Below are 24,677 nucleotides of genomic sequence, written 5' to 3'. Positions count from 1 at the left end.
TCCCTCTGAACTGTACCCTCAACTCAAAACAGTCAGGATTGGAAGAAATAACATCGCTATTTTTATCACCAACCTTCCCCCCACTGTCTGGGACCCCCGTCCCCACGACGACACAAGGCAGTAGACAGATGCGCTCTCCCCATCTCCAACTGGAAGACTGAAGCCAAGAGGCTGGCGGGGACTTGGTCAAGGTCAAACCAGGCAAGTCAGTCACAGGGAGGGAATGAGAAGCCCTGATTCCAGGTCAGGGCTACCCACCCAAGCCAGCAGCCCGAAGCTGGCAGCCCTCCGCAGCCTCTGGGCCCTCCTGGGAGTAAGGCCATCTCAGGCACAGGGGTGTGAAGCAGCATCCGGTGGCCCAGGCTGGGGGAGGTGCGGGGCAGGTGAGCTCGAGGGGAGGTCAGGAAGAAGAGGGGCTGGCTGGGGTACCCGGAACTGAGTCATCTGAACTGGTCCAAGCCCACCGCACACAGTCTGGCTCTTCTATCTTTGGCGGGGTGCCTGGGGCTATTTTGGGAAGCTCTGCACATAGCCCGCCACTTCCCTGCCAGGCTGACTGGGTCAAAAACAAAACCAGCGGCAGCAAACGCCCCATGTCAACAGAGTGGGGAGCGAGGAGGCACCGAACAGCCGGCGAGGGGGCGGCGGGGGCGGGCACCATCCCCTCACCCTGCAAAAAAGAGAATAAAACCAGATAGTGAAACAAACAAACGAAGCTAGTGGGAGGCAGCAAGATGCGGTGGGGAAGACTAGCTTTGGAACAGACGGACCTAAGTTCGAACTTAAGCCTTGCCTTCGAGCAAGTCATTTAACCGCTCTGGGCCTCAGTTTACCCGTCTGTAGGAACATCACCCACCTCACTGGGTTAGGTGGGTGGGATTAAATAAGATGACACTGGGGCACTGGGCACCTCCTTCCAGAAGTGAACTCCGCCTCGGCCTGATATGTCTGGTCATCCCTCCGAGGCTGCTCAAAGCCCCGTGTGCTGGACAGCCCCCCACCTGCAGCCCCAGCTCACCCAGGGCAGGTGCTCAGAAAACACCTGTGTACAGAATGAAAGGGGGAACAGGGCCGGCAGTAAAGAGTGGAGGCCCAAGGATGCGAACAGCCACTTAGGGGGTTTTCGAAGAGCCCCACGGGAGTGGTGGACACAGGTTATTACGTCCTTCTGACAGATGACAGGCAAGGGCTCAGAGAAAGGAAGCGACATGGCCAAGGTCAGCCAGTTCCACTGAGGGCTGAGGTTCTCAGCAAGCTGTGCCCTTATCTTTCTGGAGGAGAAAGTGGGGGCCCAAGGGCAGGGAAGGCGCAGCATGGCTCGGAGAGAAAGGTACAGGTGGTGTAGGGCATTCTGGAATGATCTTCTTTCCACTGGGACCTGGGCTCAGCGATCTGGAGCTAATTATGGATTAAGGGAGGTGGGAGCATATACTGGGAGTCCGACAGCCCAGTCAGACCGCTGGCCCTGTGCTTTTCTCATTAGCCTCTCAAAAAAGCCCCAGGGTTGGACTCACAATAGCCAAAAGATGGATGCGATCCACGTGTGCATTGACGGATGAACTGATAAACAAATGTGGTCGATCCATACAATGGAATGTTATTCAGCCTTAAAAAGGAAGGAAATTCTGACTCATGTTACAACATGGATGAACCTGGAAGACATGATGCTACATGAAATAAATCAGACACAAAAGAACAAGTACTGTATGATTCCACTTCTACGAGGCACCCAGACAGATTCATTGAGACAGAAAGGAGAATGGTGGGTGCCAGGGGCTGGGGGAGAAGGGATGGGGTTTAGTGTTTAATGGGGACATTTTCTGTTTGGGGAAAGAAAAGAGTCCTGGAGATGGATGGGGGTGATGGTTGCACAATGTGAATGTACTTAACCACTGAACCGGACACTTAAAATGGTACATTTTGTTATGTGTATTTTATCACAATTTTAAACTAAAACAGAAAAGCCCCAGAACTGGGCACAGGGTTTCCTTTTGGGGTGATGAAAATGTTTTGGAACTAGACAGTCGTAGTGGTTACACAACATTGTGAGTGTACTACATGCCACTGAATTGTATACTTTAAAACAGTTTTACGTTATGTGAATCTCATCTCAATAAAAAAAATTTAAACCTGCTGAGTATGAGCCAGGTGGCTCCAGTGGACAGCAGCCTGGGCGGGGCTGGGAATCAGCGGTGGCTTCATTAGCAAGGCTGTTCTCTCTGAGCAGGAGGGTCTGAGGGACATCACAGGTGTGGGAAAGGAGGCAGACAGGCGGCTGAGATGCCAGCAGCCAGGCAGCCGTGGGGCATCTGGTCCTGGCAATGGGGAATGCTCGCATCTCGGGCACCGTGTCAAGGTCCCCTCCATCACCCCTGGTTTCCAGAAGTCAGACACAGGAAGGGTTTCACACAGCAGCAGGATCCGTCTTTCCTTAGCTGATGGGGACACAGGGCCCTTTGAGGGACAAGGACTTGCCCAAGGTCTGCAGGAGGTTAAGGCGGGGCTGGACCTCATGCCCTCCAAAAACATCCAGCCTGGTGTACACATAGTTGTCTGGAGACCAACATCACCCTCATGGCTGAGACGTGTTCAGGGCATCTCGTCTGGGACAGGCCCTGGACACAGAGAAGAAGGCTCTTGCAGGTGCCAAGCACCTAGATGACAACTCCACACTGTGCCCCGGGTGAGGGGCCCAGCGAGGGCTCGGTGCTCAGAGAGCGGCAGAGCCGGGGGCAGGCGGAGTGCCCAGCCGGCCGTGGGAGGGGTCCTGGGCTAAGCTGGCAGGACGTGGAGCTTCAGGACAGAGCGGGGGAGGGAGACCTGGCTGCAGAAGCCGACAGGGTGGGAGGGGCACAGGGAGGGGTGTCAGGCCTTGCAGAGGAGTTGACGCCAGCGCGGGAGGGCGCCCCTCCCCACCTACAAACCCACAAACCAGCCAGAGGGAGGGTCCAGCGGGCCCTTTGGCTGCCCTGGGGTGAGTCTCTGACCTGGACCCGTGGCTGTCGGACGGGGCGGTCAGTCCCTGACAAGCACAGGCTCAGAGCTCTCGGGATGGGGCTTGAATGCTCTCTGCGACATCAGCCCTGCAAGGGCCGCGAAAGCACCTCCCAGGACGGGCCGCTCCCCACTACAAGGTCCTGTTGGAAAGTTCTTACGCTTGAGCAGTCTGTCTCCCTGGGATTCAACCTGGTCCTGAGGCTGGCTCTTCAGAGCCTCGTTCAGCTTTTCTTGCCCAGGACACCGTAAAGCAGGCGTCCAAATGGCACACCCTCTCCAGGGTGGCCGAGCCCTTGGCAACCACCTCCTGGGCTCTGGGCTCTGATTCTGTTCACAGAGGCAAAGCTGCCCTGGCTGACAACACAGCCTGAGGCTGCTAAAAGCCCCAGATCTGTTTCCTGGAACCAGCGACCAGCCCACTGCTCCCCCCGCCAGCTGAACAGACCTGCCCTTTACCTGGTGACACTCTGCCTGCTGGGTAGAGCGGGTGGGAGAGTGTCCCCCCCCAAATTCATGTCCAGCTGGAACCTCAGAATGTGACCTTACTTGGAAATAGGGGCTCTGAGGGTGTAATTAGTTAAGGATCTCGAGAGGAGATCATCCTGGATTTAGGATGGACCCAAAATCCAGTGACGGGTGTCCTTATAAGGAGAGGACACAGAGATACACACAGAGGAGACAACCACGTGGACACAGAGACAGAGATCAGAGAGATGCAGCCACAAGCCAAGATGGGGCCACCAGAAGCTGGAAGAAGCCAGAAAGGATCCTCCCCTAGAGCCTTCAGAGGGAGTGTGGCCCTGCAGACACCTTGATTTCAGACTTCTGACCTCCGGAACCGGGAGACAACATACCTCTGTGGTTCTAAGCCACACGGCCTGAGGTCCTTTGTCACAGTGCACTGGTTTGCAGCATCAGGAAACAGGACATAGCCTGAGCTGACCACGTGGACATGAGCCAGCGTCCCCCTGCTCTGGGAGCGTTCAGGAGAAAAGGTAACGGCGTCCTGGCTGGGAGGGTGCCACCAGTGCTTGGCAGGACAGAGCAAGCCTGTCACCAGGCTCTCAAAAGGGCTGCAGCCCAATTAGCTAAGGTCACTTGAGGGGCCGGCGAGAAGCCCTTCTCTGTCTGCTATGAAGACTCTCGAGGGGAAGTGGCTGCTGGACGTGGAGCCGCCCGGCCTCCCTGCTTTCCCCATGCCGGGGCCTGGACAGCCTGTTCTAGCCTCCCACACCTGGTCAGGCCAGACAAGCCTGCCTGAGTCCTCAGGTGCACCAGCCCCAAGCAAGCGGCTGGAAGCACTCCTTGGGTGAAGGCCTAACCCAGGCACTGCAGTTTCTCCGATGAGAAACGGTAGACCCCCACTCTGACCTTTGGCTCAGCATCCCCTATCTGTCTCATTTTTGGAGAACCTCTCATTGGGGGTGGGGAGCTGGCCAAGGCTTCTGGAAGCTTCGGAACCGAGACCAGGGTTCCCCTGGGATCCTGCCAGGTGTGGGAGCTGAGACAGCTGAGCATTAGCAAACCCCTGGCTCTCCACCCTGCCAGCTCTGCGGACGCTGCCACGCCAAGGGGCAAGGTTAGGGTCATCGTAGGATTGATGATGTCGGCGCTCAAAGGGCTTCGCCATGGCCAAGTGCAGCATCTCTCCAACTGAGGTACACGGATGAGCTGCTTTAGAAACGTCTCGTGAGCTTGTTGAACATGCAGATTCCTGGCCCTCCCTCCAGGCCTACTGAATTAGAACCTCTGTGTGAGAGACCCAGGACCCTGCATCTTATACAGGTTCCCCAAGGATCCTGGGGAGCTCACCAGAGGATGCAAACACGTGGCCTGCTTTGACCTCTTTGTGCACGTGGAGAGAGCGGTCATGGGACAGGGCCTGCTTGAGGTCACATGGCACAGCCAAAACTAGAACGTCCGTCCGCTGGCCTGGCTGGTGAGGGGACGCATGCCGGCGTCCCCCCGGGCTTGGAATCAGGTGACTGACCCTCCTGTGCTCTAAGAGCCCTCCGCCCAGGTGAGGATTCCCCACGGGCCTGGTCAGCTCCACAGGCGCCTGGTGTTGACTCTCTCCAGCCATCATGTCACCACCACCCCACCCCCCGCCCCCAGCTTGCTTCTGAGCTCAGGCCCTGCGTCTTGCTCACAGCCATCTCCCCAGGGCCTGGCCAGAGCAGCTGCTCCATAAAGGCAGTCGCCTGGCGAATGTTCGTTAGGCGAATGATTTGAAGTCCGAACTCTGTCCCAGAGCTGCCGTCTGACCTCGGGCAGCTCACTCAACCCCTCTGCCCCTGCGTGGAAAGACTCTGGGCATCTGCCTTGGCCATCGCACAGGGCCGCAGCCAGACTCACCCGGTAAACCAGATGCAATATGCTTTGGAGACTGCAAAGCCACATCCGAGCATGCGTTCTGCACACTGGTAATTCACAACCATCAAGTTTGCACTGAGTGACTGGCTGTGAGCTGAGAGTCCAGGGTAGCAAGACCCAGCCAGGAGCCTCTGCTGGTGGCCTGGGGGTGACGGGAGAGAGGCCAGGGGCAGGTGAGCCCCCCCCTCAGTGAGGCAGGCAGATTCCAGAGGCTCCGCTGTCTCCTCCCAGCAGCACGGCTCGCTGCTCTCAGGGGTGTAAATCCCGCCCTAGTGCCACACCCACCGTGGGGACGGGGCCCAGGCCCTGAACGTTATCAGGCGGCAGATAGAAGGTAGTGCTACGGAGGTCCAGGGAGCTGGACGAGGTAGGTCCCTGGCCCTCCGTGGACCTCAGTTTCCCAGCTAAAGCAGAGGGGTTTGAGTGAGACCATCTCCAAGGGCCCTAGGACCACGCAGGCAGTGGCTCTGTGCCCTGGGACGCCCCCCACCAGAAGGCGCTTGCTGTTGTCCACTCCCCAAACCCCCTTTCCCCCCACAGAGAGAGACAGGCCTTGTGGAGCACCCGGGTCAGGCAGCTCAGAGGAATGTGGTGCTTGCCGGGGCAGGAGCCCTCCCGCCGGCTGTTATATACTCGAGTCTGCATGGACTGCCAAGCGGTCGGAGAGAAGCCCAGCTCCCGTGGGATGGAAGCTCTCCTCCAAGGCGCACGGGGTAGAGCCTCTTCCTCAGGCTGCCTGTCTAAATGACCTCACAGGAACAACCGGTTCTTCAGCCCGGACTGGTAGCAGGGACACCACGGAGGGCTCCACATCGACATGACCCTTCATGCATCAGCCCAACCTGGATCGACTGTGGGGCAAGAGGCAGCCCAGGAATGTAGTGACACGTGCGGGCGCTGTACAGAAGGAACGTCACCGTGTCACCAGCGCGGCCCCTCCACAGCCACAAAGGTGGTGGTGGTGGTGGAGGGCAGCGGGGACCAGTGCGGAGAGGAAGGAGGACCCTGTCCTGCCCCCAGAGCCACCCAGCTCAGCCCGGCGTGGCTCTGGGGGACTCAGGAAAGCCCCTCTGGGTCTCTGTGCCAGTTGCCCCGTCTTCTGGGCCTGACCTGGAATCCCAGTGTGTCGTCTGCTGCCCGGGAGGGCAGAGGGCTGGGGGCAGCCGTCAAGCCAGCCTCTTACCTCCAGACCGAAGCTGCTGGGCGATGATTCAAGTATAAATTCTGGCCCCTGCTCTTTTCTGGGTCCAGGGGAGCCCCCTCCGTGGCACTGTGGCCACGCCCAGCTCCAGCAGTGAGATACACCTCTGGGCCTTGGTTTCCCCAACAGCGACACTGCTGTGCCATGTGCCCTCAGGTGGCTGGCGGGGCCCAGGCCTTCGTCTTCTAGGCCACAGGCAGCTTAGTGACCACACCTCTGACGGAAGGTCCTGCTGGCCATGACACAGCACTGGCTCTCCAAACATCTGGGAACATGTAAAGCAGCAGCTGGCCTGGCCCTGATCCTAGGATGACCTTTGGTACAGAGTGGCCATTTGAAACGAAACCTTTTCTTAAGTCCTACCCTGGAGGACAGCCCTATAAAGCAATCACCCGCATCATCTCGCTCCTTCTACGGGTCCATTCTCAGCCAGCGCCCGTAGCGGGGGGATCACCCCTGTCCTGCACGGGGCGAAACTCTGGCTCACGGGATTGAGTGGCTTCTGCAGGTCACACAGCCAGGACTCAACCCCGGGTCCACGTGGCTCACAAGTTCTGCTCTTCCTGCCGCCCCAAGGGCAGCCTCCACCTCCCAGGAACCCAGAATCCCGACGAAGGACTTTAGCCGCGCAGTTAGCAGGGGCCCAGCGGGCAAATGGATCCAGGTAGCCAGAGTGTTTTAAGTGCCCCGCTCCCGGCTCCCTGTCTGTGCAGCCTGCCGCAGCCCTGACAAAGCCTGGTCACAGCTACAGGCGGGGATAATGGTGTGTCCACACCTCGACAGCTGTGAGGTGCTTGACAAGGCACAGGGCGCCGGCTGGGATTGCCATGCTCTGCTCACACCCTCTGTAACCCTGCTGTGCAGACCCGGGAAACGGAGGCTCGGAGAGGTCAAGGGAGGTCTCTGAGGTCTCACACCCGGGCTGATGGCAGAGTGGGGACAGGACAAGTGGCTCTGACTTGTTTCCGCCTCCGTGCTCCCCCAGCGCGGTGGGCACCCGAGGGTGTGAGAGGGCCCCAAACTCCCCCTTGGTGCTCCCTCCTGTCCTCCCTGAGACCCTCTGAGCTGCCTTCAGAGAGGAGGGGGGACCCGGTGAGGAATGCTCTTCTCACTACGGCAGCGAGGGGAACCTGGACCGGAGCCCGCTCGGGCGCCGGGCTCGGGTGCCAGCACGCTCGCTTTGTCGGGGAGACGATCGAGGCTGGGGTGGCCCACAGGGAGCAGTGCCGGAACTCCCAGCAACCACGCAAGGACTTACCGAAAGGGGCTCTCCGGACCCCGGGGGGCAGCAGAAGGCCACAAGGCTGACAGCACGGGAGGCTATGCTGCAGCTCGGACCAAAACTAAACCAGTGCCCCGTCAAGAAATCATCGACGTTCTCCAGGCCTGGGGAAGGCAGCAGGCTCTGTCCTCTGGAAGAAGAGACTCGGGCCCCGGGGAAGGCCTCAGCAAGCCCAGGGAGGGAGCCGGGGAGGAGCTGGACCTCGGAGGCCCTTGTGTCCAGGGAAAGCCCTGCCTCAAGAGAGTGGCCTGGCCATGACCTGAAAGGGCCCCTACAATGGCTCCTTCTCCCCTGCAGGGCGGGCCGGTCATGGGTTTTGTTCACATGGCTTCTTGTGGGCTCCTAAAGGCACAAACCCTCCTCTGTTATATCACTACTGTGTTCACCTTTGGGGAAAAGCCCTCGAACACCTGTCTTTTTTCTTTCTTTCTTTCACATAATCTCTAATTTACAGAAAAGTTGCAAAGATAACATAAGAACTCTCAGATTCTCTCTACCCAGAATCGCTGTTTACATCATTTGCTTTACCCATGGTGCACTCTCTCTTTGCATATCTATATGCAGGTATCTATATACTCTAAACCTTGCAGTCTCTTCTGAGCCATCAGAGTAAGGTACCAGGATACCTAAAGGCATGATAACAAATCCTGATGCCAATTTGGGGGTTCATTGCCAAGCACCCTCACACCTGCCTCCTCCAGGCTGAGGTGCACGAAGTAGCTGGTGCTATCTCCAGGTTACAGATGAGGACACTGAGGCACAGTGTCCAGGGGTACGTGGCCCTCCTTCTACACCGAGCCACCCACACCTAAGTTCTCAGCATGAAACACACAGGCCCACTCTGCAGACTATCTTCCTGATGACAAGACGATGTCTTAATTTTTTGTTTTCTTTTTGGCCGCACCACGCGGCATGTGGGATCTTAGTTCCCCGACCAGGGATCGAACCCGTGCCCCCTGCAGTGGAAGCATGGAGTCCTAAACCACTGGACCGCCAGGGAAGGCCTTAGATGATGTCTTAATTTTCAAAAGAAAGTGAGCCAGGTTGCCCCCCACAGGAGAACACAGATGGATCAGGACCCAATCAAGACTGTCTACAGTGCAGCAGGCGGGAGTGGTGGGCTGGGGTGGGCGCCAGCGAGGGACTCCCCACTCCACCCAGGGCTGCCACCTCCTTCAGCGCCTGCCCTCTGCTTCTTTCCTTTTCTCTCCTCCGACAGCTGGGATGGAGGGACTCCTCCCTGGAGGGCAAGGACTGGGTCTCCGCTTCATCCCAAAGCCCGGTGGCATGGGGCCCATTGCAGAGCAGGCTGCATGTGTAACTGATGAATGAATGAGTCAGAGATCTGAGTTCTGGTTGTGCCACAGGGTGGGCTACTCAGCTGCTCTGAGACTCAGTTTCCTCTTATGTAAAAATGGGACAACACCAAGCACGTCTAAAGTGGTTGCAAACTGTTAAATGAGATGAGATTTGTGAAGGTGCCGGTGAGGTGGGTGTTAAGATCCCAGTTCAGAGTTGGATCCGGGAAATGAACAAGACAATGGGGAGAAACGGAAAGCAAAGCTGAAGATGCCCAAATATGAACAATGTGGGGAAGACACACACACACACGCACACACGTGCACACACGGCCTCGCAGCTCAGCACCTCTGAAGCTTAGCAGTCTCTCTCTGACGACCCCCCTTTCTTTCGGCTTGAGACCCTCAGCAGCCCAGGATGAAAAGCTGGCACCCATGGCTTCCTCAGCAGACACAAATGTGCTAATGTCTGTAACACCTGACAACGTAGCAGAGCCTGGGGGGTTGTGGAAAAGAGGAGCAGTAAGAGAGGGAGGCAGCTCCTTCCAGAAGTGGACGCGAATGGTCTGTCTCACTCAGGTAAGACACAGAGCTAAAAAGCAATGCATAAAAAGAACAGCTCTGCGATCTTATCAGTACCGGCAACTGTTGATAGGAGATCATGTTATCGAGGGCAGAATGCCAGCTGGTACACGCACCCCTGATGGCAAAAGGGAAAACCGTATCTGTGTGTGTGTGAGTGTGCATGTGTGTGACCGCATATATGTGTGTGTATGTGTGTATTCAGGGACGTCGCACAGCAGACCGGGAGAATTTAACGTTCACGAGCTTCTGTTCTCCTGCACGATTTCTTAAGCCATTTGTGTAAAAAGATGAACTGCCACCCCTAAGAGATTTTCTCAGTCTGGGCAACAGGGCTGGGTTGGGGCACAGGCTCAGCCTCCCAAGGCAGTTGTGGTCCCGAGTCCTAGAGTCCCTGATGCTGAACCAGCACCGCCTGTCCCGCCCGACACAGCCTGGGTGGGCGACGCCAGCGCACAGGGGAAGACAAACCAAACTTTCCCCGTGGAGCGTTACGGGCTTCGCGAGGTTTGTCCGAACCACCAGGCTTCCCACCGAGCCCGCCCCTTAATCCCAGTGCTCCCGGGGAATTAAAGGACAGCCACTCACCGCCTGAAAGCCAGCCAGCACGGCGACTAGTCCACTTTTCCTGGAATGAGCTTTCCACACTTTCGGCGGCTGGAGCCATTGGCAGCCGGGGCTCTCACCTCTCCGACCTGCTCCCACACCCTCGGCGGCTCTTTACGATGCTTTCAAGTAAGGCACCGCTATGTGAAATCCCACTAAGAAAGAAGGCTGGCTCCTGGTGCCGGGGTGGGGGGGTGGGGGGTGAGGGGGGTGGGGAGGCTGGCACGGAGCACTCAGGATTCACTTTGGATGAAAGCGGGCGGGTTGGCGGAGCCTTGCCTCCCTCCCCCTCCGTCGCCAGCCCTGCTCCGCCATCCTTCTGACTCGCCGGCTTGCTGATTCAACACACACGTGGATTGCCAAAGCAACCCGCACCCTGGACGCCCATGAAAGAGCCCGGCGGGCAGAAGAACTCCAGCTGCAGCCACCTCCCGTGGAGGCTGCGAGCACAGCTGAGAATGAATGCTGCCACTCAAGGGGCTGACCTTTTACGTGTCACATCAGATTTTCCGTTCGCCAGCAAACCAAAACCAAACCAAGCCCGACCGGCACACCGCCTCCCCACCCCATCGCACGACTCGTAAACCCATCAGAATTTACTGCAAACCAACCAGAATCCAGACGCCGCTAATGTCATTAAGAAGCCTGCACAGCGCCCAGATGCCAGGAGGGTCTCGGTGACAGATGCCAGCCTCAAAGCAAAGGAAAAGCAAGACACAGCACAGATGCTGCAGACACAAAAGCATTTTCATCCTGCCCAACAGGAACCGATCTGATTATCAAAGAGAAGCACCAAGGACTCAGAGTCTAAGGCGGCTTTAGTGAAACAGGGCTTTGGGAGATGAGCAAATGTGGTTTAAAGAGACCTGACCACAGACCCAGACTGGCGGCGGGGTGGGGGGGGGCTGCCTTGGGCCGTCTGTTTTTAAAGCAATCTGCCAGAGATAATGCTGAAAACAAATGTATAATCCAATCAGAAGCCTGACTCTGAGACACATGCCTGAATGTCTAGACTCCCTGCCGTTTCAGCCCCCAACGTGGGGACCCCGTTCAGAGCTGACTGCTGTTTCCCCCCCGCATACCTGAACCAAACTTTCAAGTCTCCTTGTGAGTCACTGGTGTTCGCTTTCTATTTAAAGATCACACAGGGCTTCCTCTCAAGCACCATTCAAACCCATGGCTTCTAAGAACTGGGTGCTAAATCCGTTTTCTTCGGGCCTCACTTTCCATCAACATAGATGTACCAGTTGACAGCGAGGGGTTCTTTTTTCCATCATCTGCTGCCAGAAGGCAGAGGTAACGGGAGTGGCGTGGATCCCGAGAGTGCCCCCCGGACGGGCAGCTGATGGATTAACCTCATTGATTCCTTCCAGGAGAGCCATGCAGAAGCCGTCCTGAACGCCATGGTTGGAGATGGGGTGGAGACAAGGGAAAAATCTCGACCCGCTGGGCAGCAGTCTCAGGATCCTGTCTGAACCAAACTCTGCTGAGGGGCTGTCCCAGACAGATGGTGGCGCCACAACAGCCAGGCTGCCGGGACCCCCTGTGCCGGGAACCAGCCAGAGGCTGATCTTCACTACACCATCTTCTCGGAGAGGCTTGGTTACGGGGACAAAACATTTCCCTACTGAACTCCATTTTCAGGCAAGAAAGGATGAGACAGAGAAACCTGTACCCAGCCATTGACACTTGGTAGACCTGCCCCGTCTGGGGTGCACGTGCATGCCCCTAAATTCCCTTCCCTTCCCCCTGGTCAGACCACGGTCCAGGAAAGCAGACTGCTCATGTTGTGTAGCAGTTAGGCTGAAAAATGGAAGAGCGACAGACAGCCACAGACCCAGGCACCAGGAGTCGGGAGTGGGCTTCTCATAGCCGCCCTGGAGGAAAGACCCCCCCCACACACACCCAAACTCTGCTGTGTCCCCTCTGAGCTCTGAGTCAGGCCATGCCTCTCCCTCCCTCTCTCCCTCCATCCCAGCTACTCCAGGGAAAACAGCAGCCCACGTGACCAGGACAGAGCCTGCCTTGCTAATAAACCCATCCTAAGGCTCTGACAGTTTTAGCAGAAAATTACCTTTCAGGAAGAAAATGTAAGGAAAGGGAAGAGGGGAGACAAAGTGTTAGAGCTGGGAGCCACACGCCACAGGAGCCGGCCTGGGGCTGGTCCAGCAGCCCCCCATGTCTGCGGAGGTCCCCCAAGCTCCCCATGCTGACGGCCTCAGGGAGCCGCCCCTGGCACGCAGCTCCGCCAGCAACTCATGCCTGGAGACGGGAGGGCGCCTCAGAGACAGAGGGACGGACGGATGGACGGATGGATGGAGGAGCCGCAAGCCTGGCAGGGACGAAGGAGGAAGGGAAGCCAAGAGGAAGGGGTGGGGAAAGAGGAGAGGGAGGGAGGGATGAGGAGAATTGATTCTCTCTCCTCCACTGGGACCACTGAGCTAAGTTGCCATGGAGAAAGGGGAGCCGCTGGCAGAGCCTGAGGCGGGTGGAGGAACCTTATGCCAGAGGGAGGGCATCAGCTCAGAGCCAATCCCCACACTTCTGGTGCAGCCTCCACCAAACCGGGCCTTCTGGGCCCGAGGCGGCCAGACTGGGAGGGGAACTGGCCTGACCCAGTGGGGCAAGTAGCAGCAGTTCTCTGCCCCCTGGAGGAGACGGGGTTGAGGGGGCAGGAGGTTCAAGTCTTCCTCGCCAGGCTCACTGGCGCTCCCGCCCCTCATCTCACACCACGCCGCCCGTCCAGCCAGACTCCCCGGGGACTGAGGGGACCAGAGCCTCTCCCAACGGCCTGGGTACCACCTGGGGCCCTGGTGTCTGGGGAGGCACTCTGACCTCCACCTGCCTCCCCGTTTCTAAAGATTAGAGTCTCCAGACCCCGAGTCACATTTCCCCATGAGTTTCGGCCACATTTCCCACCCTCAGGGATGAGGGGACGTCCAACTAGGGGAGGACCTCGATGCACAGAACCTCCTATGCAGGGAGTGGAGGAGAAGGACAAAGGGAGAGAGCCCTCCCGGGTGGACGGCCCTGCGGGTGGACGGCCCTCCCGGGTGGACGGCCCTGCGGGTGGACGGTCCTGCGGGTGGACGGCCCTGCCGGGTGGACGGCCCCTGAAGACTCCATGGCCCTGGCTCCCTGTGGCTCTCCCACCTGCCTGCGCCAGCCCTGCCACTGCTCCTGTCCACGACCCCAGCTCCAGGACTGGCCGTGGCTGCTGGCCCTGCACCCACTCCAAGCTGCAGGAATGGGGCCAGGGAGGCCTGGGCTGGGGTCTCCACTCCTCCTCTTGGAGAAGACATGACAGGGGCGCATCCAGGCCCACCTCTGGGCCCCCACTCCTGATCTCAAACGGGCACAACCCTGCCATCTCCTAACCTGGACACCAAAACAGCAGGGGCCGGTGGAGGGGCGTGGACACCATCTCAGGGACGCTGTCTCCTCAGGGGGACGGAAACATGGCAGGAACAGCACCCATTGTCCCACCTCCCCTCGCTCCCCACGGTCAGGACAGAGGCCCCAGAATGGCTGAAGCCAACGCAGAGGCCAAGGCCTTGCAGCTCTGTCACAGAAAGACTTCAGGGCGGACCCACTGGAGTCCTATCTCTGAATGCCATGACCTGGGACACATTCTTCTCTTCACAATCCTCTTCTCACTTTCCCCCACGACGCTTTATTATGAAAAGGTTCACACAAACAGCAAAGCTGAACACGTTTCCTAAAGAACATCCATACATGCACTACCTACATCCTACCATTTCCTCTCACTTTTTTTTTTAATTGGGGGTAGGAGTTTATTAATGTATTTATTTATTTTTGCCGTGTTGGGCCTTCATTTCTGTGTGAGGGCTTTCTCTAGTTGCGGCGAGCAGGGGCCACTCTTCATCGCGGTGCGCGGGCCTCTCACTATCGTGGCCTCTCTTCTTGCGGAGCGCAGGCTCCAGACGCCGCAGGCTCAGTAGTTGTGGCTCACGGGCCCAGTTGCTCCGCGACATGTGGGATCCTCCCAGACCTTCGAGCCCTCCCAGGGCTCGAACCTGTGTCCCCTGCATTAGCAGGCAGATTCTCAACCACTGCGCCACCAGGGAAGCCCTCCTCTCACTTTTAATGTGGCAAAACACCTATAAAACTGACCATTTTTGCCATTTTAAAGTACACAGTTCAGAGGCATGGAGTGCATTCATGGTGCTGTGCCACCGTCACCTCTAATTCCAGAACATCTTCATCACCCCCAAACCTGATAGGCACTCACTCCCCATCCCGCCTCCCCCAAGCTCTGGGCAACCACCAGCCTGCTTTCTGTCTCTGTGGATTTACCTGCTCTGGACAGTTCATATCAATGGGATCATCCACTCTGTGGCCTTTTGTGTGCAGCCTCTTTCACTTTGCATCATGTTCTCGAGGTTCGTCCACTTTGTAGCCTGGGTCAGTGCTTCATTCCTCTTTATGGCTGAATCACAGCATTGGATTCATCGGACACGTGGGCTGTTTCCAGCTTTTGGCTATCGTTCTCTTACTTTTAGAATGAGTTTTTCAGAGTCCAGTGATGTTTCCTGAAGCCTCTCCTAGGGGATTTGGGATTCGGTCTCAAAGGTGCAGCCCCGGAGGCCCCAAACAGAATGTTAATCCTTGTCTGGCCTTTTCATTAAAGCATTGCTCCTCACTGGGTAATCGAGCCTGCGGGGGGCTCCACCTGGCCCTGGGGACTGAGGCAGAGGTCCCAGAGCATGTGTGTGGCCAGCGAGTGGGCTTTGGTCTCCTCTGTCCCAAGAAGCAGCCCTCTGGGCAGCAGGACACTTGTGCACATGGACCCCGTATCCACGCTCTGAGGCTCGACGCACCCAGGTTTGAGTACTCTCTTACACTCCCTGGCGGCCTGACTAGCAAGCCATTTCCCCTCTCTGAGCCTCAGCTTCTCCATCTGTAAAAGGCGGGCAACAGTCTCTACCACTTGGGGTTGCTCTAGAGATGAGACTGGCGCTGCCCCATGGAACTTTCTGGGTTGACAGATGTGTTCTACGCCTGGCTGTCCAGTACGGCCGCCACTAGCCCATGGGCTGAGCACCTGAAATGTGACTAGTGTGACTGGACAATGGAATTTTTCATTTTATTTCACTTTAATTTAAAATTAAAATTAAGAAGTCACACGGGGCTGGTGGTGATCACCCTGGACAGAGCAGCTCTAAGGACTTACTGGGATGGGAAGGCAGGACGCGGTCCAAGCCCAGCACCTAGCTCCTCCGTCTTTTCCTTCATCCCTTCCTCTCCCTACTTATTACCCCATGGTGTCTGGGCAGTGGAGTGAGCTTCTGTCTGCAGCCTGGCCCCCAAGGCTCCCTCTAAAAGGACAGAGGGTGAGCAGTTGGGCTCCCAGGGAACAAAACAGGTGCCAGCTGGGGGGTGGACGTGGTGAACTCCGTAATGCTGTAGGTCCCTGAACCGCTAACCTCTCCTCCTGCCCCTATTGGCCCTAGACCCCTATTCTAGAACCCTATCTCTATTCTAGAACCCCCAGCAACTCCTGAGGTCATCCCTAGAATGTCCGGGCAGGAGATGAAGGATTGGAGTAGACCCTCCCCCCATTCCTAAAGTGGCAGCGGTGGACCCCCGTGGGGTTGTGCAGGGGTTTCGTGGTCTCGGGCTGCACTGTCTCGGGTCCTCAGGGACACCTTCCCACGTGCACAAAGCTGTTCTCACAGCTTGTGCCCTGGCACGGCAGCTGGACTAGAATCCAAACCTCACTTTACAGATGCAGAAACCCAGACTCAGCTGGTGGAGCACACGGTAAGGCGGCAGGAGTTGGGGCTGAAGCTCAGGCCCCCAACTCCCCCCCAGCCTGGCTGGCATGGGCCTGCTGAGAGGCAGGAGACTCTGGAACAGGCCCGGCTAGGAGGAGGGCCCCAGCACTTAACCGCGTGCCAGGGCAGGTCAAGGGCCCGGGCGACGGCTGTGCGGCTTCAAAGTCAGACCTGAAGCCTGGCCAAGCCATCCCATTGCTGTCCCTCACCCCCCGCAACCTCTCCCAAGTCGGAGAGAAGTGACATCTCGGGGGTGGCAGTGGGGACTCCAGAAAAACTTAAACACAACCACAAACAACCATCACTCCAGTTGTGCTCTGAGCCCACCAACAGGTATGGGTCACCCAGAGCTGGGAACGGCCGCCGAGGACCAGGGGCCCGGCTGGCTCCGCCTCCCCCTGCAAAGCCTTCTCTTAGCTTCCCGCATGCCCCTGCCTCCCCGACAGGATGGCCAGAGGGATCCCCGTCAAGCCTGCACCCTGACGTCACCTGGTCTCACCCCACTCACAGGGGAAGGCCTGGAGGCCCTGCCCTGCCTGCCTCGGGGCATCGGTACCCAGGCACCCTCTGCCCCGAGCAGCCTCCCCGGTAGCCTCGGCTCTGGGACCCTCCTCACTGAGGCCTTCCTTGACCCCCTTACTTATTTCAGACTCAGCTCCAGCACCGGCACTCCCCTGACTTTCCCATTTACTTCATAGCTTCGATCCCCATCTAATATACCGTGGGCTTTTCTTTCTTCTTTTATTTTTATTGTTTGAATTGTGGTAAGATACACGTAACATCAAACTTACCATCTGAATCATTTTCAAGTGTACAGTTCAGTGGCATTACGGACCTTCACCCTGCTGTGCAGCCATCGCCACCGTCCATCTCCAGACCTTCATCTTGTAAAACTGGAACTCTGTCCCCAGTAAACACTGGCTCCCCATTCCACCCTCCCTCCGGCCCCTGGCACCCACCCCTCTACTTTGAACTTAACTGCTTTAGGCACCTCATGTAAGTGGAATCATGCAGTATCTGTCCTTTTGTGTCTGGCTTATTTTACACAGGGTAACATCTTTCGGGTTCATCCATGGTGGCGCACGTTCTTTTTTTAAAGTTGTCTTTCCCACTGGAATGGAGGCTTCATGGGGTCAGGGATTTTGGTTGGGTTGTTTTCACTGCTCTATCCCCAGGGTCTAGAGGACAGCCTGGCACCCAGCAGGCACTGAACGCGTCTTTGGAATGAATGAATAAGCGCGTGAGTGAATGAATGAAGACTCTGTAGAGGGCAGTACTCCACCCCACAGGTCTGGGTCTGCCCCTCCCCCACACTGTGGACCAACTCCCAGTGATGGTGGCCCCGCCCCATGGTTTGAGATCCCTGCCCTGGAGTCCCAGGCCCACCGTCCCAAGGGGTGACCACACTCAGCGCCCGCAGGACCCCCCCACTTGATGGTGGGCTTTCCCCCTAGACATGGCACATCCATGGGAAGATTATTACAGGGACAGACAGGGTCCCCGGCCGTGGATGTGACAATGTGCCTTGGAGCCTCACAGTGGCGCTGTGGGCGGTGAGGAAGGATAGAGGTGAGCAAGGGCCCAGAACGCCCAGATCCCCCCAGCGTGGGGAGGCCAGCACAGGCGGGGGTTCAGGAGACCTGGTCTACACCTAGCCACTGCTCAGAGCGGGGCTCACACCCAGGCGGTCCCTCGCCTTCCACCTTCTCCACATCCTGCCTGGCTACTTGTTTTTACTCTCTGAGAACTTGCTTTACTCCTGTTTCTGGGCTAGACGAGCTCAGAAAATCAAAGTAAGGCATAAGGTGGACCCCTTGCGCCCACGCAGCAAGCCTGAATGGGCACCAGCACTCCAGCCAGGCGGGCCGGCGCGTGGGAGAGGCAGGGGGCTCACCCCGCGCCAGACTTGGGCAGGAGGGGTCCACGGAGAGGGCAGTGGCTGAGGGCCCACAGTGAGGCCTCAGCGCCCAGCCAGACCTCAACCGGGGTGCTAGAAGACAGTGACCCCAGAAGAGCCCAGATGACCCCCGAGAGATCCTCCCCACTCCGGGAAGACAAACAGACTGGGACAGTGGAAAAACAGCTGTACCTTTAAATTATTTGGCCCACAGATACGAAAAACATTTGCCTGTTGAAGCTGTTTGCATGTTTGGTTATTTTTAGGGTGAACCCAGTTGCCTCCCCTTGGAACCAGATGAAGCCCAGGAGGCACGTAGTCTTCTTTCCCAGATGGGGGTCCCAGTCCCGCATCCCTGGGAACCTGGGCCTGAGTGTGAGAGCCCTGGGCCTCGCGGGCAGCAGGGGCCCCACCGGAACACACACCGGGGAGCCTGGGCGGGTCTGCTGGGACCTTTAAGGAGACGCGACTCTGCTGATAGCACGGCTGCCCCCCTGGGTCCAGAAAGAGCCGCCTGCCCCTGCCCAGAGCACGGTGTGAAGGGAGGGAAGCTGGAGGCCCTGTCTCCGTCCATGCCAGGCCCAGCTAATGGGAATATTTTGCTGACATATTTTTAGAACAAATGGCAATTAGAGCAGATTTTCTCTTCCATTCCCCCTCCCCAAAACAGGAATAAATCAGCTCTACCAATTTCCCAGCTAATGATTTCCTCCATTAAATTAAAAAGAAGAAGAAGAAAATGTTTTTTTAAATAGATTACCAGCCCTGTGCTTTCGGAGACCATGTGACCTGTCAGCTCCTTTTAAGTCCTGATACATCAGAGTCCCTTAATTAATTTTTAATAAATAAAAAAGTCTTAGTCTAAGAAGGACTCCTCCCCCACCTGCTCCCAGTTGGCCTGGCACACAAGGGTCAGCTCTGGGCTGGCCGTGGGAAGCCAGCTCAACAGGGCCAAAGATAATCTGAGAATCAGTGCACGAGGTCCATTTCACAGATGAGAAGAATGAGGCTGAGATGAGAAGCACCTAAACACATAGCCCGTGGAGGACTAAATGTGGGACGGGGGTCTTGCTTTCAAGATGCACCCACCTACAGAAATGCAAACAGGGGAAGCCAGGAGCCGAGGAGCCCCGGCCTTCGGGTGCAGGGATGACGTGAGTTCCTTTATCCAGGGCCTGGGCTTCTCTTCCTCTTGTTCCTTTGCGGCTCCTGGGACAGGGGCCGGCATACACTGCGAACACCTCATCTATTTCTAAAAAGTCCGCTCCCCGATGGCACGGATGAACCTTGGAAGCACTGTGCTGAGTGAAAGAAGGCAGACAGCACAGGGCAAATACTGTATGATTCCACTTGTATGAGGTGCCTGGAGCAGGCAGATTCACAGAGACAGAGGGTGGAAGGGTAGGTACCAGTAGAATGGGGGAGGGGAGTTAGTGTTTAATGGGGACACTGTCTGTTTGGGGAAAGAAGAGAGCTCTGGAGACGGATGCTGGTGATGGTGGTGGCCTAACAACCTGAATGTACTTAATGCCACTGGAACTATGACTTAAAAATGGTTAAAGTGGTCAATTTTACGTATATTTTACCACAATGAACAGATATAAAAAGAAAAAAAAGAGTCCACTCTCCAAAATGCTATTTGAAGATACAGGAGGGGCTGACAACTCCACAGTGACTCGGGCAGCACCCTCTGTGGCCTGCCACTAGCTGGACCTGAATTCCTGAAGTCCAGCCGGGGAGCTCACAGGTCCCTCCAGTCATGTAGGAATGCCAGGGACCTTCAGAGAAAGGCTGCTCGTGTCAGCCAGCACCACCAAGTCAGAATTCCCTGTGTCCCTGATGGCCTACCAGACGCCAACAGGGAGAAGGCCCAAGGAACACCCTCTCTGAAAGATGCCTCAGGGCCTTCGGACGTGCTGTGCCCTCTGCCTGGAATGTATTTCCCCAGACATTATATGACTCGCTTCCTAAGTTTATTTAGGTTTCTGCAGAGAGGTCCTCTCTGGACCATCCTATAGCCAGATGCAGGGAAAGTCACTGGGACCAGGCAGGGTGGCCTTCAGCAAGAACGGGAAACCAATAGCCCTAAGCATCCATGGCAAGCCAGCACCATCACGCTGCTCCTGGCTGGAGAGAAGCAGCTCGTGGGAGGGCAGTCAGATCCTGGATCCACCATAACCAGTCAGAGGACCTTGGCAAGTTCCTTCATCCCTCTAAGGCTCAGTTTTCTTTTCTATAACACGGGGAAGAAAACAGGATTTTTTGAGGGTGAGGTGAGATGATGTATGTGTTTGGCATATAGCTGGGACGTGGGCAAAGGTCGATAAATGGTAATGATTCTAAATATAATCTCCCAAATGCATTCCTTCAAAGAGGGTCCAGGGGCAATGATCTCAGACAACTCAAAGACATGCACCACTAATCACTGTCCAGGCTAGCGGGTGTGTGTGTGTGTGTGTGTGTGCGCGTGTGCGTGTGTGTGTGTGTGTGTGTGTGTGTCCCGGAAGGCAGAGGATGGGGCCTGTAGGCTTTACCGTGTGCTATGTGGTTTAACTAATTTAATCCTTTTTGTTTTGCATATGAGGAAACAGAAGCACAGAGAGGTTAGTGACTTATTTGCTCCAGGTCACACAGCCTGGAGGCAATGAAACCGAATTCCAACCCTGGTCATGAGGTTCCAGGGCCTGAGCTGGTCCTCACTGTTCCATAGTGCATTGCTGGGGTTTTTTAAAAATTTTTTTATAGGTTTAAAAAATATATATTTATTTATTTTATTTTTATTATTTATTTTCTTTATTTTTTTGGCCGCGTTGGGTCTTAGTTGCAGCATGCGGGCTCTTCGTTGCGGTGCACAGGCTTCTCTCTAGTTGTGGCGTGAGGGTTTTCTTTCTCTAGTTGTGGCGCGTGGGCTCAGTGGTTGTGGTGCGTGGGCTTAGTTGCCCTGCAGCATGTGGGATCTTGGTTCCCCAACCAGGGATTGAACCTGCGTCCCCTGCATTGGAAGGCGGATTCTTTACCACTGGACCACCAGGGAAGTCCCCCTTTTTTTTTTTTTTTTTTGGTGGTACGCGGGCCTCTCACCGCTGTGGCCTCTCCCATTGCGGAGCACAGGCTCCGGACGCGCAGGCTCAGCGGCCATGGCTCACGGGCCCAGCTGCTCCGCGGCATGTGGGATCTTCCCAGACCGGGGCACAAACCCGTGTCCCCTGCAACGGCAGGCGGACTCTCAACCACTGCGCCACCAGGGAAGCCCGGGAAGTCCCTTTTTAAAAAAATTTTTAATCTTTTTATAGTAGATCCTAGTTGGTTATCTATTTTAAATATAGCAGTGTGTAATGTCAATCCCAAACTCCCAGTCTATCCCTCCCTGCAACCCTTCTGCCTGGTAAGCATAAATGCGTTCTCTAAGTCTGTGATGTGAGTCTGTTTCTGTTTTGTAAATAAGTTCAATTGTATCTTTTTTTTAGATTCTGCATATAAGCGATATCATACGATACTTGTCTTTCTCTGTCTGACTGACTTAGTAGGATCATCTCTAGGTCCACCACAGGGTATCTTGAGAGAAGCGTGGAAGGAAGGAAGGAAGGGAGGGAGGGAGGGAGGGAGGGAGGGAGGAGGAGAGCGGGGCCCAAGAAAGCAGAGGCAGATCCCCTGGCAGCTTCTGCAACTCTGACATCCGGGCTACGTGAGTTTCCATAAGCCAGAGGGAAAGGTCCCCGAGCAGGCCCCTCAGGGAAGCCCACAGCACAGCGGGACTGGCCTGGGTCCTCTCGAAGGTCTCCAAGGTCAGGCCCAAGATCTTCATACTTCGTTCCACTCAGCCCAGCTGCACTGGTCAGCACCCAAGTGTGCAGTTAACTCCCTCGGAACCCAGGCTGGGCAGGGGGAGGGGAGGAACAGCTCCGCGCCTGGCTCCGCCTTACGATGCCTCCCCAGCAGCTCAGAGACCCAGAGGACACCTGAAAGCCCCCACTCTTTCAGCGGCCAGACACGGGGGAGAGGGGAGGCCTGCACGCTGGCAGCCGGCGGGTGATTCTGTGTGCATGGCTAAAGGGCAAGCGGCTTCCAACTCATCCTTGAAGGTGATTCACTTCCCTCTATGCCACCTTCTGAAGAATATCTTCACTAACAACTCTCTTAGCCACACGGCAGCCAAAGTGAGCATTTTAAAATGTAAATGCAGGACTTCCCTGGTGGCACAGTGGTTGAGAATCCGCCTGCCAATGCAGGGGACACAGGTTCGAGCCCTGGTCCGTGAAGATCCCACATGCCGCGGAGCAACTAAGCCCGTGCGCCACAACTACTGAGCCCTCATGCCGCAATGACTGAAGCCCGGGAGCCTAGAGCCTGTGCTCTGCAACAAGAGAAGCCACCGCAGTGAGAAGCCCACGCACAGCAATGAAGAGGAGCCCCCGCTCGCCGCAACGAGAGAAAGGCCGCGCGCAGCAACGAAGACCCAACGCAGCTAAAAATAAATAAAATGTATTTTAAAAAATGTAAATGCAAATAGGAATATGTCATGCCTGTACCTCAACACCCTCCAACAGCTCCCTTCACGCTTGGGAGGTTTTTTTGATTTTTGTTTGTTTGTTTGTTTTTCCGTGCCACACGGCATGCAGAATCTTAGTTCCCCAACCAGGGATTGAACCCAGGCCCCCTGAAGTGGAAGCATGGAGTCTTAACCAGTGGACCACCAGGGAAGTCCCAAGTCCAAAGTCTTTACCACGAGCTACAAGTCCTCCAAGATCGCGCCCCTGACTCTACCATCTCCTTCCACTTTTCCTCTTTCACGCCTCAGACTTGCCAAGCACACTTCTGCCTCAGGCCCTTTGCACCTGTTAGTCCCTCTTTCTCAGATATTACAGGACTTGCTCCTAAGTTCATTTAGGTTTTTACAGAGAGGTTCTATCATGCTATCTCAAACCCCTACCATCCTCACCCTCTCTCTCTATCCTAGTCCCTTGCTTATTTCCCTTCCTGGCATTTAGTACCACCAGTGTGTTTTAGGAGGGGATTTCATTTGGTTCACTGCTAAATGTCCAGTGTATAGAACAATGCCTGGCATATGAGTGGTGTCCAAAAACTCTGTGGATAGTTTTTATTTTTTAATTTTTTTGGCCACGCCGCGTGGCTCTTGGGATCTTAGTTCCCCAACCAGGGATCAAACCCAGGCCTCAGCAGTGAAAGCGCTGAGTCCTAACCACTGGACCATCAGGGAATTAATTCCCTGTGGATGGCTTTAGAAGTGAGGGTGGTTGGTGGAAGTCGGGGGAGCTTTTGGGGACAGCTGACGCCCTGTCAGTCGATCTGGATGGTCAGTCTGTACAAAGTTATCAGCAGGACACTTAATGTCTGTACATTTTCTGTAGGTTTGTTACACTTCTATAGAATGTTTTCAAAAAATTTTTAAAAAGCTTTATTGAATTACTGAATTATGGATAACTAAACAATAAAGGATGTACAACACAGCTCTTTAAAAGCATGGACAAGCCATTATCTTGTAATAACTTATGATGGAGTATAGTCTGCAAAAATACTGACTCACTATGAATCTAATATTATAAGTCAGCTATACTTCAATATGAAATAAATAAGTAAATAAATAAAAGCACATACAGATTTAACAAGACCACTCGTACCTGCCGAGCAGATCAAGCTAAGTGGAACACAGCCCTCTCTCTCCGTGAACCATATAAAGTCATCTTGCTTTTTATGGAGAATGAGAAGGTAAGGGACAGGTCCTTCAGGACAGGGTAGCCACAAGGACTTTGGTGAGTCATCTTACAGGGAACACCTACGGCCCTTCTGTGCAAATCTGAAGAAGCTTGAGGCTGTAAAACTCCATCCCCGCTGGGCACTAGAGATCAAGCTGTTGGTCTGAAATGCAGTTTCTTGCAACTGGCCAGTGACATCAGTCTGTTTGGGGCCAACAACAGGGACATCACTGGCAGAGGCTGTAAGTGCCCCTTCCCACCAGCCAGATTGGCTCCCTCAAAGGCGACAGACTGTGCCCGGCCTCGCTGCCTGGCCTATACCCTCCCTGCCTTTTTCCTATGGCCTCCCACCTGCCTGGCCTGCTTCAAAAGGAGACCCTCCTACCCTCGCTGCTGGCCCAGAACCCTCTCTTGGGAAGACCATCCGGCTGCCCCCGGCTCCCTTCTGGGCGCTAGGACCGGCTCTCTGCAGACTGACCCCCACAAAAGGGAAAAAGTCTTCGTCTCAGGTGGTCTGTAATGCTGAGCCAGGGGAAGAGGAAGCTGAAGAAAGAGGAGGAGAAAGACGAACATGCATTTTCCTCCCATACTCAGAGGCTGGAACATCCCTGCCTCACTCTCAACTAAAACAACTCCTGCAAACAAAGCCGGAGAAACCCATGGATTAGAGACCACTCTTCACCTGCCTCTCCCTCATCCATCACCTCCCTACCAGCCCTCAAGCTCAGGCCAAAGACGGAAGGTTCCAGGGACCAGCAAAGCAGATGTGACCTTGTGGGCTCTGGATGGGACCAACCCCAGTGCTCTATGCAAAGGCCTTGATGCGAGCCATCAAGACCTGCAGTTATGGGGCTTCCCTGGGGGCGCAGTGGTTGAGAATCTGCCTGCTAATGCAGGGGACATGGGTTCGAACCCTGGTCTGGGAGGAT

General features: G+C 55.9%; 1 protein-coding gene across 3 annotated transcripts in view; it reads right to left on the bottom strand.

Annotated features, from left to right (window-relative positions):
• The window catches only part of PITPNM2 (phosphatidylinositol transfer protein membrane associated 2), a 146,639-nt gene that overhangs the window by 65,738 nt on the left and 56,224 nt on the right, over positions 1-24,677 (bottom strand). The window contains exon 1 of one of the 3 annotated variants that reach the window (XM_060118429.1): positions 10,322-10,764. The exons of 1 other annotated variant lie outside the window; for it this stretch is intronic. The gene's annotated coding sequence lies outside the window, so the exon portion shown is untranslated. Of the gene's footprint in view, positions 1-10,321; positions 10,765-24,677 lie in introns of those variants that run through there. One more of the 3 variants, XM_060118427.1, reaches the window with a different exon arrangement.

This window comes from Mesoplodon densirostris, chromosome 15, assembly GCF_025265405.1.
Source record: "Mesoplodon densirostris isolate mMesDen1 chromosome 15, mMesDen1 primary haplotype, whole genome shotgun sequence".
NCBI lineage: Eukaryota > Metazoa > Chordata > Mammalia > Artiodactyla > Ziphiidae > Mesoplodon > Mesoplodon densirostris.
This window is presented reverse-complemented; position numbering and strand designations above follow the sequence as displayed.